The sequence below is a fragment of the Odocoileus virginianus genome, chromosome 15 (assembly GCF_023699985.2).
Source record: "Odocoileus virginianus isolate 20LAN1187 ecotype Illinois chromosome 15, Ovbor_1.2, whole genome shotgun sequence".
Lineage (NCBI taxonomy): Eukaryota > Metazoa > Chordata > Mammalia > Artiodactyla > Cervidae > Odocoileus > Odocoileus virginianus.
In genome coordinates, this window is record NC_069688.1 from 30598538 (window position 1) to 30617133 (window position 18596).

Sequence of the window (18596 nt, forward strand, 5' to 3'; positions counted from 1 at the left end):
CGAAGACAGCTGGTTGACTGATGACTTCTTCTATCAGGAATCCACAAGGAGACAGCGAGATGTTGTCTTCCTGAGAGGGGATTGCTCAGCTGCGGCCACTCTGCTCTAGCGCCATGCTGTGGTTGTTGCCTGACTTACACGCAGGATGAAAAGATGGTTTAAGAGCGGCAGTGAGGAGGAGCAGTTGGCTCAGGGAGCATCAGTTCCTTGGGTGAATTGTGTTCTGTTCTGGACTTTACTGGGATCATCTATACTGTGGGAAACAGCAACAACTCCTCCTGTGGGCATTTCAGTTTATGGGACGTGGTAGAAAACAGAACTGTCCATGTCAAACAAAATACATTATTATTATTATTTAAAATATTTATTTAGTTAGCTGTGCTGGGTCTTACTTGTGGCATGTAGTATCTAGTTCTCCACTCAGGGATCGAACCTGAGCTTTCTGCATGGGGAGCGTGGAGTCTTAGCTACTGGACTACCAGGGAAGTCCCTGTTTTATTTTTTTTGAGAGAGCTCTCAAAAACTTCCTGGGTGGCTCAGATTGTAAAGAATCTGCCTGCAATGCAGGATACCCAGATTCAATCCTTGGGTCGGGAAGATCCCCTGGAGAAGGAAATGGCAACCCATTCCAGTATTCTAGCCTGGAGAATGCCATGGACGGAGGAGCCTGGCGGGCTACAGTCCGTGGGGTTGCAGACTGGACATGACTGAGAGACTAACCCCTTCTCTCAAAGGGCACGTTGGATTATTGGAGCTGCCGAATGATGCAGCTCCTGCGCAGTGTGGCAGGTGGAGTTCTGCTCCTGGAAGAAGATGGTGTAGGTCACACATCTTGTGTTTCATGTAACTCTGAGGGGGTAGTTTAGAGTTCCTCCCTCTGTCACCTAAATCCCAGGGAATAGGAGTGTCGATGTGAATCAAGGTACTATTTGTTTCCTTGAATCTTGAAGAATTTTAAAAAATTAATTAACTGAATTTTCCTTCAACTTGTCCTGAGTTGACATTCAGCACTGTATTTGTTTAAGGTGTACAGCGTAGCGATTTGACTTACGTGTGTGTGTGTGCACATGTTAAGTCTCTTCAGTCATGTCTGACTCTTTGTGACCTTATGGACCCTAGCCCACCAGGCTCCTCTGTCCAAGGGATTCTCTAGGCAAGGATACTGGAGTGGATTACTATGCCCTCCTCCAGAGGATCTTCCCAACCCAGGGATCAAACCTATGTCTTTTATGTCTCCTGCATTGGCAGGCAGGTTCTTTACCACTAGCGCCACCTGGGAAGCTTGATTTGACTTACAGACATCATGAAATGATTATCACAGTAAGTTTAGTGAACATCTACCATCTCATCTCATGGATGCGAAATTAAGGAAACAGAAAAAAATGTATTCCTTGTAATGGGAACACTCAGGATCTACTCTCTTAACAATCTTCATGTATAACATACAGCAGTGTTAATTATATTTATCCTGTTGTACATTGCATCCTATAACTTATTTGTCTTATAACTGTAAGTTTGCACCTTTTGACTGCCTTCTTCTAGCCCTCTCCTTTCACCAGATCTCTGGCCTCTGGTAACCATAAATCTGATCTCTTTTCCTGTGAGTTTGTTTGAAGCATAATTGACCTATAATATTATGTTAGTTCTGTTACACAACATAGTAATTCAGTATTTCTATACATTTCAAAATGATTGCCAGGATAAGTATAGTTACAATCTGTCACCATAAAAAGATACTGCACGGTTATTGACTGTATTCCCCACATGGTACTTGTCATACCCAGGACTCATATATTTAGGAACTGGAAGCTTGTACCTCAACCTTCCCCACCTATTTCTTTTCTCTCCCAACCGTCCTGCCCCTCTGACAACACCTGTTCATTCTCTGTATCTATGAATCTGTTTTTGTTTTGTTTTTTAGATTCCATATAAATGAAATCATACAGTATTTGTCTTTCTCTGACTTATTTCACTTATCCTCTAGGTCCATCCATGTTATTACAAATGGCAAAATTTCATTCTTTTTTGTGGCTAAGTAATATATATACACACACACACACACACACACATATATATATATACACACATATATATTTATATATCCCATCTTCTTTACTCATCTATTGATGGGCACTTAGGTTCCTTCCATATCTTGGCTATTGTAGATTATGCAGCAATGAACATAGGAGTGCATATATCTTTTCTAATTAGTGTTTAAATTTTATTCAGCTAAATTCCAAGGAATTGAATTGCATGATCATTCTATTTTTAATTTTTGGAGGAATCTCCATACCATTTTCCACAGTGGCTTTGCTGATTTACATTCCCACCAATAGTGCATGTTGTTGTTCAGTTGCTCAGCCATGTCCGACTCTTAGTGACCCCGGGGACTGCAGCGCGGCAGGCTTCCCCGTCCTTCACTATCTCCCAGAATTTGCTCAAACTCATGTCCAGCGAGTTGGTAATGCCATCCAACCATCTTACCCTTTGTCACCCACTTCTCGTCCTGCCTTCTCCCTTTTCTCTACATCCTTGCCAACTTTTGTTGCTGTTGTTGTTGTCTTTTTAATAATAGCCTTTCTGATAGATGTGAAGTAATTAGTTATGTTGACCATCTTTTCATGTGCCTTTTGGCCATATTTGCTTGAATCTTTTGCTAGATCATGAACTCCTTAAAAGCAGGGACACAACTTGTTTAATTATATTCTCAACTTCTAGTTTAGTGCTGGCTCATAATAGGAACATAAATATTTTGAAGGAATGAATGAGTTTAGATCTGACTATAAAATGGAGTTCAATTCAGTTCAGTTGCTCAGTGGTATCTGACTCTTTGCGACCCCATGGACTGCAGCATGCCAGGCTGCCCTGTCCATCACCAATTCCCAGAGTTTACTCAAACTCATGTCCATCAAGTTGGTGATGACATCCCACCATCTCATCCTCTGTCGTCCCTTCCTCCTGGCCTCAATCTTTCTCAACATCAGGGTCTTTTCCAACGAGGTGGTTCTTCACATCAGGTGGCCCAAGTATTGGAGATTGTTTCAGCATCAGTCCTTCCAGTGAATATTCAGGACTGATTTCTTTTGGGATGGACTGGTTTGATCTTCTTGCTATCCAAGGGACTCTTAAGAGTCTTCTCCAACACCACAGCTTAAAAGCCTCAAAAGTAAAGTGGAGGAGGCCACTTTGTTCATTATCTTGGAGGATGCTGCACTTAGGCAGGAGGCGGGGGTGCCTCTTGCCAGGGTGGAGTCTCACCCTTAGGAGACAAGTGTGTCCCATTGTGCACAAGGGGGAATGGAGGTGTGGAAAGGGCTGCTTTGCTCACCCTGTTCAAGAGCTTAGAAAAGGAGATACTTGTGGTTTTAAGTTTATCCTAAAGCCAATCTGGAAGCCATTTGGAATTCTCTATTCTCCCTAAAGCCATTGGAATTCTCTATTTTTACTGAACCTCAGAAGCTACTAGGAATATTTTTCTTAAAATACAGATGCCTACTCCAGACTAATTAAATCAGAAGATGGGATGGTGATACCAAAGGGAAAGAAAACTTCAGAAAGTCTCTCATGTGTAGCCAGAGTTGGGCCACAGTTCCAATTCAGTGGTTCTGAGCTCTGTGGGTGTTAGAATCACTGGTGAATGTTCACAATGTGTAGCTGCTTGGCCCCGCTTCCAGAGGTGGGATTCAAGAGCTCCGCTGGGCTCACACTTGTATACTGACACAGGGTCTGGAAAAACATCAGGGCTGAGAACTCCTTGGCTGATGGTTTCACTGTTCTAAGAACAGTCTGAGGTGCTTGTTGGTGGCTGAGTAATATTCCCTGGTGTATATGTACCACAGCTTTCTTATCCATTCATCTGCTGATGGGCATCTAGGTTGCTTCCATGTCCTGGCTATTATAAACAGTGCTGCGATGAACACTGGGGTGCATGTGTCTCTTTCAGATCTGGTTTCCTCGGTGTGTATGTCCAGGAGTGGGATTTCTGGGTCATATGGCAGTTCTATTTCCAGTTTTTTAAGGAATCTCCACACTGTTCTCCATAGTGGCTGTACTAGTTTGCATTCCCACCAAAAGTGTAAGAGGGTTCACTTTTCTCCACACCCTCTCCAGCATTTATTGCTTATAGACTTTTTGGATAGCAGCCATTCTGACTGGTGAGGTGCTTGTTGGGAGCACAGATTCTGGGTCCTCCAGCACCTACTGTCTTGACTCTAACAGAGGGGCATGGGTATCGCTAACTTTAAAGGTGCTCCAGGTGATTCCCATGATTAGGGAAACATCATTCATTTTGTGTTTCTCAAAGTGTGGCTCCCAGACCAGCAGCATCAGTACCATGTGGGAATTTGTTCCTACAGGCTCTGAGGCTCCACTTTAGATCCCCCAAATCAGAAACCCTGGGAGGAAAGTCTTCCCTGGTGGTTCAGTTGTTGAGAATTAGCCTTGCAATGTAACAGTTTCGGTGCCTGATTCTGGAAGATCACATATGCCTTGGGGCAACTAAGCGTGAGCTTCACAGCTAGTGAGCCCTGGAGCTGCAACTACTGAAGCCTTCGAACCCTAGAGCCTGTGCTCAGCTACAAGAGAAGCCACTGTAAGGAGGAAGCCATGCACAGTAGCTAGAGTAGCCCCTTCACTCAATGCAACTAGAGAAAGCCCACTCGTAGCCAAAAATAAACAAATATTAAAAAAAAAATAAAGAAACCCTGTGGGTGGGACCCACCTCTCTGTTATCTCTCAAGCCCTGCAGGGGATTCCAGCACTTCTAAAACTTGAAAACCACTGCTCTAGTTCCTGTTTCTCAAAGTGTGGGACCCAGACAAAGGCATTAGTATCGCCTGGGAACTTGCTAAAAATGAAGTATCTCAGTGTCCCCGCCCCAGACCAAATGAGTCATAATCTACATTTTAAAAAAATCCCCGGTGATTCCTATGCACATTAAAGTTTGAGAAGCCCTCGTTATTATCCAGATAAATATCACTTTGCTGTGGAAATAGAAAAATGTAAGCTGCTTTAATAAGAAGCAGAACCAAAAATAGTAATATGTCTCCCTTTAAGAACAGAAGTGACTTTAATTAAAGAGAAATTAGGAGGCAGATCATTTAGAGCTGTATTAATGATAATAAATAAATCCCAGTTTTGTGTTGTTAACTGGGTTAAAGTATTGAAGTAAGGTTAAATGTAAAGATATTCTAACTCCTATTCTGTATTATTTCTCTCCATAGTGTTTCTTAATTCAATATACTACTGCTACTACTAAGTCACTTCAGTCGTGTCCGACTCTGTGCGACCCCATAGATGGCAGCCCACCAGGCTCCGCCATCCCTGGGATTCTCCAGGCAAGAACACTGGTGTGGGTTGCCATTTCCTTCTCCAATGCATGAAAGTGAAAAGTGAAAGTGAAGTCGCTCAGTCGTGTCCGACTCTTAGTGACCCCATGGACTGCAGCCTACCAGGCTCCTCCATCCATGGGATTTTCCAGGTGAGAGTACTGGAGTGGGGCGCCATTGCCTTCTCCGTAATTCAATACAGGGTCTATCAAATTGTTTTACTCTAGAGTCTGACTCTATTCCTTTGGAATATAAATTTGTGCTGTGTGTATGTATACATGCACTCATACACACGTATTAAAGTGTTAGGGTTAGCCTACAGCTCAAAATCTGTAGGGCAGACTGGCAGCCTAGAAATTTCAGCAAGAATTAACACTGAAGTCTTGTCTTCAGTCTGGAGACAGAATTTCTTCCTTCTTGGAGGATGTTATTCTTTTTCCCTTAAGGCCTTAAACTGATTGCACGAGAGTAATATATAGAGAATAATCTATGTTAATTAATTATATTAAATAATTAATCTCCACTTTGTAGAGAGTAATCTATTTTACTCAAAGGCTACTGATTTAAATGTTAATAGCATACAAAATATCTGCACAGAAACATCCAGATTGGTGTTTGACCAAACTTACTGGGTACCACAGTTGGAGCCAGTAGATCCATAAAATTAACCATTTGTACTCATAAAACATATCTTTGAAAGTTCTAGAAAGTCATAAAATATGGCTAGAATTAGAGCTAGTGATGATTCACTAGGTTTTGTCACTCATTTTAAATGTGATTGAGCTCTTTGAGTTTCTCTTCTGCCCCCCTCCACCCCAACTTTGCATTAAACTTCTGTTCAGACAGCATCAACTCTTAGTGCAAACTCTTTGCTCTTACAATGGCTCATACTTTGTTAATAACAAATTTGATTTAAATAAATAATTTATGACCATTGTAAATTTTTAAAAAATGAAGTATAGTTGATTTACAAATTTGTGTTAGTTTCAGGTGTATAGCACAGTGATTTAGTCATATATATGTGTGTGTGTGTGTGTGTATATATATATATATTCTTTTTCCTTTTTCAGAGACAGTTGTAACTGAGAACAGACTGTGGATAGTCATTTATCGTCCACATTGCTCTCTTTAGGGGTTTAAGTCAACTTAGCCTGAACCCATTTTTCAAGTAAAAAGTCCTTCTTACTCTTATTTTGAATTGCCAGTCTAATTGCCTCACTTCTCCATTTGCCTCCTCTTCTGTATCCAGGTGTTTAGTTATGGCTCCAGCTGTGCAGAAAGATAAATTTGGTCCAGACAAAGTCAATGAGATAGCCCTCTTGGTGACTGTCATCTATTAACTTTGAGATCTTTTCCCTTAGTGTGTTATTTCTTTAATGAGATAAGTGATTTCTATGTGATAGCATGGAGGTAATTTTGTATAACCGAGACTCTGAAGATACTGTGGTTCTGCATGGCCCAAAGAAAGAGAGAAGAGAATGTCTGTGTGTGGTCCCTGGTAGCTCCCTGGATTTGGACTTTGGCTTGTCTGAACTGCTATGCAGACGGGTCAGTCTAGAGGACAACGGAGGTAGGGATGACTGGTACCAAAATCATGCAAAACTCTGTGCAAATAACAGCGAGTCCACAGATGCCTTTGGCCACCGTTTAAGGTGAATGACTTCCCTGGTGGCTCAGAGGGTAAAGCGTCTGCCTGCAATGCTGGAGAGCTGAGTTCGATCCCTGGGTCGGGAAGATACCCTGGAGAAGGAAATGGCAACCCACTCCAGTATTCTTGCCTGGAGAATCCCATGGACAGAGAAGCCCGGCAGGCTTTGGACTCACAAAGGTCGGACATGACTAAAGCAACTTGGCACACAGCATGTATGAGGCTGAGAGCAGCTTCAGGCACTCAGGGATGGCTTATCCCTTGTCATCTTCTCAGGCTTTGCTATAAGGTAAGTGGGGCCTGATGCTGACTGAGCTGAGGTCAGGTGAGTGTCACTCATGGTCAAAGAGGGAGCAGGCTTTCTCACCTGCCTCAGCAGAAAAATCTCTGTTGAGGATTTCACTTGGCCCCAGTTGTGTTCCATGCCCATCCCTGGACCAGTCACTGAGGCAGGAAGAGGGTCTTGTGACACTCAAGCTGGGGTCACATGTATACATTCTTAAGGAAGGGGGTTAGGGTTTGTTTCTAGGGAAAGTGGAGACAAAGTGGGCTGGGCAGATAAAAACAAAAGCTATTGGGGTTAACCAGGAATTAATTTACTTATTCATGGATTTTAATAGCTCTATTGGAGGCCCTTTCTGTGAGAAAGATCTGCTCTTTTGTAAAAGGTTTTCAGCGTTTTGTTGTATGCTTCCCAAGGTAACCATTTTCTCCCATGAAGGGTTTTCACGTTCCATCTCATATTTATTTATTTTCCTTGGGGAACTCTTGCTATGATCACAAGATGTTTTATTTTGTATACATTGAGGTTCTATTTGATGATGGTATTACATTATCTGATAGGTGATATAATAGTTATTTAAATGGTTTTGTAAGTAGATACTCTTGTACTTTACTTAGCCAACCCTGTGGGACACCTAAAGTATTTCTACTTTTTCCTCTTATAAATGTGGCAAGATGGAGTTATCTTTCACCTTCAAACCTACCTTTCCTTTCTCTCATCATCTTTTGTGAGAGAAGACATTTTGCAGACAGAGTAGAGACAGATTCTGTTGAATAATAACCTCAGAATTTTGCTATGGGAGGTGGCCAATGTGAGGAAGAAAAAGGTTTGTTTTTCCAGTAGAAGTTCTGCTCTAAAGAATATTAAAGTCCAAAACTTCTCCCAAGAAGCATGATGAGAACCTCCTGTGACCCCTCAGGTCGGAGAAACTAAGGACTTCGTGGAAAATGCATGAAGGAGCAAGTATGATGAGGGGAAAAAAGGAAATTAAAAAAAAATTTTTTTAGCTTTTTATTTTACATTGGAGTATAGCTGATTAACAGTGTTGTGATAGTTTCAGGTGGACAGCAAATGGACTCAGTCACATATACACATGTATCCATTCTTCCCCAAACTCCCTTCTCATTCAGGTTGCCACATAACATTGAGCAGAGTTCTCTGTGCTATAAAGCCTTGATGGCTATCCATTTTAAATATAGCAAAGGTGTAAATGTTGATCCCAAACTCCCTAACTATCCTTTTACTCCTTCCTTCCTAATAAAGGAAAAATGTTTAAAAAGACAAAGAAGTGGGGAGAACATAGGAAAAAGAGGTTCCTGAAAACATATCCTTGGAAAAATCTGGAGGGATAGTAAGGGTTATTTAAGTTATAAACAATAGAAATCAACTATGGATAACTTAAAGATTGGAGAGGTATGGATAAGTCATGGGCTTTAAAAATAAATTCATGAACTAGACTCAGAGAGGACATTTATAAGAGCAGCTCCACCCTATGCTATACAGTAGGTTCTTGGTGATTACCAGGTTTGTATATAGTAATGTGCAAAGTAGTGTCATTTCCCCTGGAGAAGGAAATGCCAACCCACTCCAGTATTTTCTTGCCTGGGAAATCCCACGGACCAAGGAGCCTGGTGGGCTACAGTCCATGGGGTTGCAAAGAGTTGGTCACAACTGAACGACTGAGCACATACACACACGTGAAAAAGCTGTACACTTAAAGAGAAAAGAAAGCATGGAACCAAGGAGAAATGTACAATAATTAGTTATGTCTTAAAAATGTAAATGCAATCAAATACTTTTATATAAGAGTGATAATATATTTGATAGCTATAAGTGGAAAGATTTTACCTTTTAAAGATAGTGAAGATAGTGCAAGATATTATAAATATGACAGTTTTAAAAAGAAAAATAACCTTACTATATATAAGAAAAAGAATACATGATCTCTTTGAAATAAAAATATGTATTCAGTGGTTTTACTCTATAATTGAAGCTGTTTAAAACAATAGCTGTTAAACTGAAGAAGAAGAAAAAAAAAAAGATCAGCTCCAGAGACCTAGGGAGCAGGAACCCATGAACAGTCTTCAAGGATAAATTAGCTTCAGTTACTGGCTTACCTGGGTGTGGTCCAAGGATTCTTGGAAAGTCACACCAAATCTTGGCACGGTGGTGCAAAGGTATTTCTCAAAGCAAACTCAAAGTGTTGGTACCCAAAGGAAGGGGCATGGATGTTGTCCAGGCAGAAACAACAGTCGAGGAAAACCAATCCCCGAGCAGGGTGCTCATGCCTCACCACTCCTTTGATTTTGCCTGTAAAAGCACCGACCACTCTCCCAGAAAGACGTTCCCTTACTTCCTGCTTATATTCTTTAAAATTGTTTCAATTGGCAAGTTGGGCCTTTCTTGCCCTTGAGCCCTAATAGAAAATTGCTGATGGGACCTCCTCGGTCAATGCCCACGTGTCTTGGGTTAGACAGATTCAGAGATGGTTTTATATATATATTTATGTATATATATATACATTTTAGTGAAGTATAGTTGATTTACAATATTGTGTTAATTTATGCTGTATAGTAAAGTGATTCAGTTATACATACATATATATATTCTTTTCAAAAAAATATTCTTTTCCATCATGGTTTATCATAAGATATTGAGTATAGTTCTCTGGGCTATACGGTAGGAAACTGGTTTATGAGATGGTCCTGTAGCTGAGCATGAGAAGGCATTGAGGAAACCCTGGACGAGTTTTCCCACGGCAGATCCCAAATGGCCTCAGACTTTCCAAGCTCGCAGAGGTGGGAGGAGGTACAGGCAGGCCTAACAGCCTGGTTTCTGGTTTCCAAGGCCAGCACTTTTATTTTGATGTACCTGGTTGTGATGGTTAATTTTATGTGTCAATTTGACTTGGCCTTGGGATGTCCAGATAACTGGTTAAATATTCTTCTGGTGCCTATGAGAATGTTTAGGCCTCCTAGGTGGTGTTAGTGGTAAAGAACCTGCCTGCCAATGCAGGAGACAAAAGAGACATGGGTTCGATCTCTAGGTCAGGAAGATCCCCTGGAGGAGGGCATGGCAACCCACATCAGTATTTTTGCCTGGAGAATCCCATGGACAGAGGAGCCTAGTCAGCTACAGTCCATAGGGTCACAAAGAGTCGGACATGACTGAAGCAACTTAGCATGCAGGCATGTGAGGTTGTTTCCAAGAGAAATACATGACTTGGTGGACTAAGTAAAGCAGATGGCTCTCCACAGTGTGTGGGGGCATCATATAATCTCCTGGGGGCCTGAAGAGAATGAAAAGGCAGGGGAAGTTTGAATTGTCTCTCTGCCTGACTGCTGAGCTGGGTCATTGATTTGGGAGCTCCTGAAGCCCTTCTCAGGCCTTCAGACCTGGACTGGAATCTACACCACTGGTTCTGGCTGTAAGGCTTTCCAACTACACAATCAGCTTTCTTGGGTCTCCAGGATGATGGTGTGGGACTTCTTAGCCTCTGTAATATTATGAGCCAATATCTGATAATAAATAAAGAATGTATGTATATAATCTCCCACTAGTTCTGTTGCTCTGGAATACCCTGACAAGTACACTAGTCATTACAACTTCAGACAGAAGGTTGTGCTCCATGGATGTGTTTTTGCAGAATTTGAGAATCTCTGTGAAAAGTCAAAGAATAATTAAACCAAATAGTTGGAAGGAGAAATATTATTGATGGTAAGGGGGCAAGAAAGGGACAGAAACATTTCAAGGGAAGTCTTAGATTTAGAATGTGGCTATTGATGGGACATAAGGCAAGATGCTGCAAGAAAAAAGATGAAGCTCTTTATAACTTAAAAAAATGTATATTTATTTTAAAGATTATTTGTTTATTTGTAATTTTAGCTGTGCTGTGTCTTTGTGGCTACATGCAAGCAGGGGCCACTCGCTGGTTGTGGTGCGTGGGTTTCTCATTGCAGAGTACAGGCTCTAGGCATTCGGGTTTCAGTAGCTGCAGCATGCAGGCATTAGAGCAAGGGCTGTTGCCCCTTGGCATGTGGGATCTTCCTGGATCAGGAATGGAACCAGTGTCCCCTGCATTACAAGGCAGATTATTAACCACTGGACTACCAGGGAAGCCCGATGGAACTCTTTAATCCCGAGGCCGATTGATATATTACAAGCACAAGATAGAAATCAGTGTCCACAAATCTAAAAATAAATGATACAAATTAACTTACAAAACAGTAAGAAACTCACAGACTTAGAGAAAGAACTTGTGGCTGCCAGGGGACAGAATGGTTAGGGAGCTTGGGAAGGTCATATAATCACACTGCTATAGTCAAAATGTATAACCAACAAGGACCTATGGTATAGCATGTGGAACTCTGCTCAATGTTATATGCCAGCTTGGATGGGAGGCAGGTTTAGGGGAGAGTGGATACATGTATATGTATGGCTGAGTCTTTTTGCTGCTCACCTGAAACTACCACAACATTGTTAATCAGCTATACCCCAATACAAAATTAAAAGTTTAAAGTTTGGAAAAAAAAAATCAGTGTCTACAGAGAAATTTCACTTTTTGACACATACATATTTTGTCCCCCCAAAATCCATAAAACACTCTGTCATAGTTCAGAAACAAAGAGTAGGGGGTAACTATAAACACAGATCCTAATAGAAGTGAGGATCAAGAATCAGGCAAAGGCAGGCTCAGGCTAAGTGTCTGCATACTCCAGACTCAGGTCATTTCAGGGTGAAACAGGAGGGAAAGACAGATGAATGGGATGTTGTCTAGAAAACAAAGGGGAGAGATTTAAAGGATTATAGCCTGTTGGTTTAGAACCTACATAAAACACAATTAGATGATGTGGCTATCAGACACAGCCAGAAACTACAGTTACACCTGTTCTTTAGTTTTACAAACTTTGTTTAAAAATGGTATGCTGAAAGAGTACAATAGTAAAAAAGTTAGCGCTCTCTGTTACAATTCCTTAAATTGAAGTTAAACTCTGAAGTTCTCAAGTTCTGAAAACTAAGGTTAAAATTTTGTTTTCAGTTTTCATAGAAAGAGCAAAGCACAGGTGATTTGGAACAGCTGAAGGGGTGTGCTAGCCTAACCATGCAGCCACAGAGACCACATAAGAACCAGGACTACAAAGAAATAGAAAACTTTAGATGTGGATGGTATGTAAAAAGTACTCACAAAATCTGCTCTGAACTGACCTAAAGCTTTTTTTTTTTTTTTAACTTTACTTATTTATCCATTTGGCTGTGCTGGGTCTTAGCTGCAGCATGTGGGATCTATCTAGTTCCCTGACTAGGGGTCAAACCTGAGCCCCCTGCACTGGGAGTGCAGAGTCTTAGCCACTGAACTACCAGGGAAGTCCTATTTTTAAAAAAAAAATTTTTCCTATTTAGTATGATAATTTTTTTCTGCTGCAGAGTTAAAAAACATTTTTTATTGCAGTATACTTGATTTATAATTTGTGTTAGTTTCAGGTGGATAGCCAAGTGATTTGGTTATACATCTATATATTGTTTTTCACATTCTTTTCTCTGATAGGTCATTACAAAATATTGAGTATAGTTCTCTGTGCTGTACAGTAAGTCCTTTTTGGTTGTCTATTTTATGTACAGTGCTGTGTACATGCTAATCCCAAACTCCTAATTTATCCCTTCCCTGCCTTTCCCTTTCGGAAGCCATAAGCTTCTTTTCTGTGTCTGCTGATTACAGGCAGTTTTTGGGCTCTCCTTTCACATACATTCTATTGCCCAGGACTTAGGAAATAGTCATTCGGGACACTTCTTAAGGTTATCTCTTCCTGACCCTTGATTTTGGCATATAGCAGATGTTTCCATTATCCCAGAGTTGTGTCCCAAGATATGATGGGAATGGAACAAGTGCCTAATAGGATGAGCAAAAAAGAGCGAGGATAACTTGCCACGTCTTGATCTTTCCCCACTTGCCTTCTTTTATGATTCTACTTCTTGAGTCTTCGTTTGGAGTTCAGTGGAAAACTCCCAAGTGAGAAGAAGAATTCTTTCCCATCCAGAACTTTTTCCCATCCAGAAATAGTAAATCACTTTCTATCTCTGTTATTAGTACAACTTTGGCATCCCCCGTCACACAAACTCCCTGCCCACGCCTCCAAGGACTCTTCTTTGCACCTGGAAATTGTTACTTGCCTGAGCCTTGACGTGTTCTTCTCCCTAACATGACCTTGTTTGTGAGTACTCTATGTCCAGATATTAAAATATATAAAGTATATAAATATATAAAGTATATAGAAAGTGAAAGTGAAGTCGCTATGTCGTGTCCGACTCTTTGCAACCCCATGGACTATAGCCTAAAGGCTCCTCCTTCCATGGGATTTTCAGGCAAGAGTACTGGAGTGGGTTGCCATTTCCTTCTCCAGATCTTCCCAACCCAGGGATTGAACCCGGGTCTCCCAAGTTGTACACAGATGCTTTACCATCTGAGCCACCAGGGAAGTCCATAAGGTATATAACTCAAGTATAATTAATTTTCACACAATATATTGAATGAGATCATGAAAAGAACACATTTCCAGGCATTCTATTAAGATTCCATACCACATCATCATGATGACGATGTTGTTGATGATGACAGTAGTTATGATCTAAAAGTCAGACTCTCCAGTCAGGCTTGTCATTATACCACACTCATTTCCCTTACTGGTGACCCTGAGCTCATCTTGTACTTTCTGATGCTTGTTGTTTGGGTGAAAGCAAATGAGGTTTCCCCATTTTCTTGGAATCCCAAGGATCCAGCTGAGTTCTAGCCTCTCTAGGTCTTCCTCTGGATTGTATCCTCATCCAGGGAAGTGGCTTGGACAAAATCATCCCAGGACTGATGATTTTGGGCAGCACAAACTTAGAGGTAGAAAAGCTTCTCTGATTTATCCTAGAACCGTGGTTATATTCTCTCTTCATACATCATAACACTACTTACTTCTTTTTTTCTCTCTTTCAAGTAAGCCCACCTTTCCAATCCCACAAGAGAATAACAGATTCTAACTCTGAGAATACCTCCACAAGTTCCAAATTTGCTGCCTTCTTGATGCTTTCAAGAGCAAATTCAAATATTATATACCTTTGCTCTCCCTGGAAAACATATAATCTATGAATTATTTAGCTTCTTAAGCCACATAGAGTGTTCATACATTTTATTTCATTATCATATTAATAACCAGTGCTTATTGCAGATAAATTAGAAAATATGCATTTTCCACATATGAAAAAAGGAAAACAAAATTATGTGTAATTTCAACATCCAGGATTTTCTCTGTTAGCATATTAATGTGTGCGCTTCCATATTGCTTCATATGGGTCCAGTCCTTGAGATGGGATCATTGCGTACATACCATTTTTAACCTGATTTTAAAAATTTTAATTTAATATATTTTGAAAATCTTTACATATTAATAAATCAAATCCAGTGAAAACCCATCACTGAGGTTTGATGATGGAAAAGAGGGGAGTTATGGTGTGTAGCAAACAATCTTACTGATGGTTCATCAAAATCCACATGGAACCCCAAAATACACAAACATCACTATAGCCAAGGCCACCACATGTCTTGCCTTGTTGTTCTTAAAAGCTCTTATCTCTGCTTATTTTTTTATGTGTCATTTGTGGGTTGTCTCTCCTCCCAGAAGAATATAAGCTTTGTTTTATTTATCATCATACTGCTGGCACTAGAACTATATCTGGTACAAAATCTACTACTCAACCCAAATTTGTTGAATAAATTAATGAAGAAACCCCACATTAGTTCATTAGTTAATTAATAAAATTCATGCCACAATCTGTGATTACCTCCTTGCTTATTTATCTGGTATCTTGTTTATTGTCCAGGTAATTGAGAAATAAAGCTCTGTGGCAAGGGTGGGGGTTGTTAAGCCACTGATTTTTAGAGTTTTTCTTTTTAGGACTTACTGTAACATTAACCAAGATTATCCTGACTAACACATATATAAAGCCAGAGCTAGAAATTTGCTCTTTGGCCATGGAATTGAACAAATTCAATTGATATAAACTAGGATTTAGGCCTATGGTTTTCACCTAATGGTCTTATTTTCTTTTTTGTTATTAGAATACTCATCCTGCACTCCTGGCCTAAAAGCAAAAGATATAAACCCTGAAAATGTTCTGAATACAAATTAGTTTTCTTCAGATATTTGTTGAGCTTGAAATAAAATATTTCAGTTTCATACGCTATCTAGATTGTTTCTATTGTAAATTCGAATTTCACCTAACCCATAGTTGTTTATAATACTAAACGGGAACAATTAATTCCCTTAGAGCTGGAGTAAGAAACAAATATATGTGCTCTTCGTGGTGGTGGGGATCCTATTTTTAGGCTGACAGCTTCAGTGATGGTAAATTTGAGGAAGAGAGAGTGCTGGAGAAAAGTATTTACCTGCTTCAGATTTTCCCAAACTTTCTAGGCTCATGGTTATAGTCAGCTCAGTTATTTATTCATGGGTATATGTATAAGGTTTTAGATTACTAAGTAGTTAGATCCAAAGTAATTTACTGACTGTAATTTGTATGGCACCCACCAAGTGTTCTTGTGTTTTCCTCAAAAGTTTAAAATGTCCTAAAAAAAAATAATAAATAGAATAAAATAAAATAAAATATCCTGCAGGGTTCATCTGATTCACTGCAGTGACCCTGGTTTCCTCAGCACACACAGTTTGGGAATTCTAGATCCCTGACTTGATAGGTAGAAGGATTTGAGGAGCACTATATTTGGAGGAGATCTTTGGGGAAGTTCCTAGCTCTGCGTGAGCTTCTGTTTTGTTTTGAGGAGTCTATATTTTATTTAAGTCATTTTTTTAAAGCTCTAATTCACTCAAAATTCTTCAGTTTGTGGTGGTTCAAGTGGTAAAGAATCTGCCTGCCATGCAAGAGACCCCAGTTCGATCCCTGAGTTGGGACGATCCCCTGACCCACTTCATAATCTTGCCTGGAGAATTCCATGGACAGAGGAGCCTGGTGAGCTACAGTTCACGGGGTTGAAAAGAGTCAGACACAACTGAGAGACTCTCTCTCTCTCTCTCTCTCACACACACACACACACACACACACACACACACACACCAGGGTGGAATAGGGTGGGGGCTAGGGGTCAGGGGGACAGGCAGTCGTGGGGACAGGGTTGGGGCGAGGCTGAGGCTGCCCCACTCCCACCCCCTCACCGCCCCCCGTCATTCTTCTGCTCTCTCATCTCCATGTCAGCCGGCTGTTCTGCAGCCACTGCGGCCTGGGCCTTTTGCTCGCCTCCTCAGCCAGCCTGTCAGACGTGTTGGCACAGAGCTTCTCCTCCCCTCCAGCTGCTTGTGGATCTGCTGTGGGCACGTGGCCAGCTGAACCTCGGCCGCCTTGTTGCTGGGTAGAGCTGCAGGCCCTTCTGCAAGTCAGCCCGGGCGTTCCCCACTGGGTGGGCCTCTCCCTCGTGGACAAGGCCCTTCTCATCGTTGCTGTCCACTTCCTGGGCCTTGTTACGGTTTTCAGTGGCAGCTGAGAAGACTTGCAGCTTCAGATGACACATGGCCAGGTTGAGGTGGGAGGCCAGCTGAAGGGCCTGCACCTTCTTGTGCGTCCTCCTCAGAGAAGCCCCACTATTATTCCAGCCAGGACACAATCTTTTTTTAAAAAAAAAAAAAAAGTTATTTATTTATGGCTGTGCTGGGTCTTCCCTGCTGTGTGCAGGCTTTCTCTAGTTGCAGGGAGTGGGGGCCACTCTCTAGTTGTGGGGCACAGGCTTCTTACTGCCGTAGCCTCTCCTTGTGGTGGAGCACGGGCTCTAGGGTGCTCGGGCTTTGGCAGTTGGGGTGCACGGGCTCGGCTGCCCCATGGTATATGGGATCTTCCTGGACCAGGGATTGAATCAGTATCCCCTACGCTGCAAGGCAAGTTCTCAACCGTGACCACCAGGGAAGCCCCAGGACACAGTCTTTTTATACTGCAGCACAGCTTGCTTGGACTTGGCCTTCCTCAAAGTTCACAGTACCTCGCTCCTTCACTACGGTCCTCTGCTCCAGCGTCTCAGAACTCATCTCCCAGGACTCGACCCTCTCAAAAATTCTTGTGCTGTATTTCATACATCAGCTCAGCATTTGGTGGGATCTGGAACTTCTCCTTCCCAGCACTGCTGAAAGCATATAGGTATTAAGATACACAATGGAATGTTCTCTTTTATCCACACACTGAATGGCTTTCTCCAGCCCACAGGGGAAGATGCATGCTCTCTCCCTCACCAACTTCAAAGCTGAGCTCCCGTGGGTCAAAGATATGGTCCTCGAAGTATCCTTCCAGTGCAAACTCCAGGGTGGCGCTGTCACTGGACTTGGCGTATCCTTCCCCATCACCTCCGTATTCTCCTGATGATCCCCTGTGGTCCTCTTCCTTGAACTCCAACAACTCCACTTCAAACACAAGTGTGGTGTTGGGAGGGATCCTGGGAGAGCAGCCTGCTGAGCCCTAGGCATGTTCTGGCTTGCAGGTATTGTGGCATAATTCGCCTGCCTTCATGGTCGCTACAGCAACATCCCAAGCCCTGATGACCTTGCCTCTCCTCAGGTCAAAGGAGAACCTGTCCTTGCGGTCCAGGCTGGAGTGGAACTTGGTACCATCGAGCAGCCAGCCCCTGTAGTGGACAGAAACTCGGTCCCCGATCATGGGCATCTCTGTGCCAGGGCCTTCTCGCTTGATGAACTTAAGCACACCCTCATCCTGCTTGGGGCTGAGGTCCACTGCCTTGAGGGGCTGCGGCACCAACTGCGCCCTGCTCTTGGCCACCTTCATCTCCTTGGTGGTCATTAAACTGTTTCTGCGGTTGCCAGTGGCTGGCCTGGGCTTGTGCCTTATTTATTTATTTTTTAAAGTATTTATTTGGCTGCTCCAGGTTTTAGTTGCAGATGTAGGATCTTTCATTGCAACATGCAGGATCTTTAGCTGAACGTGTGAACTGAAAGATTTTGAAACCAAGGATCAAACCAGGGTCCTCTGCATTGGGAGTACAGCGTCTTAAGCACAGGACCACCAGGTAAGTCCTTACATTTCATCTTATTTATTTAAAAACGTTTTCATTTTACATTGGAGTATAGTTGATTAACAATGAAAAAGTGTTAGTTTTAGGTGTACAGCAAAGTGATTCAGTTACACAAATACATATATTTATTCTTTTTCAAGTTCTCTCCCCTTTCAGTTTATTACAAAATATTGAGCAGAGTTCCCCGTACTATATGAGCTTTTTTTTTTTTTTTTGTAGAGAAATCTGAGTATCTATGGACAACATATCCAAGGGGAGTAACTTGAGCTTCCAGTG

At 41.7% G+C, this 18596-nt stretch overlaps 1 pseudogene; it reads right to left on the reverse strand.

The window, feature by feature from the left end:
- Positions 1-18088, reverse strand: part of LOC110135839 (peptidyl-prolyl cis-trans isomerase FKBP4-like) — a 29000-nt pseudogene extending 10912 nt beyond the window's left edge.
- Positions 18089-18596: the final 508 nt, after the last annotated feature.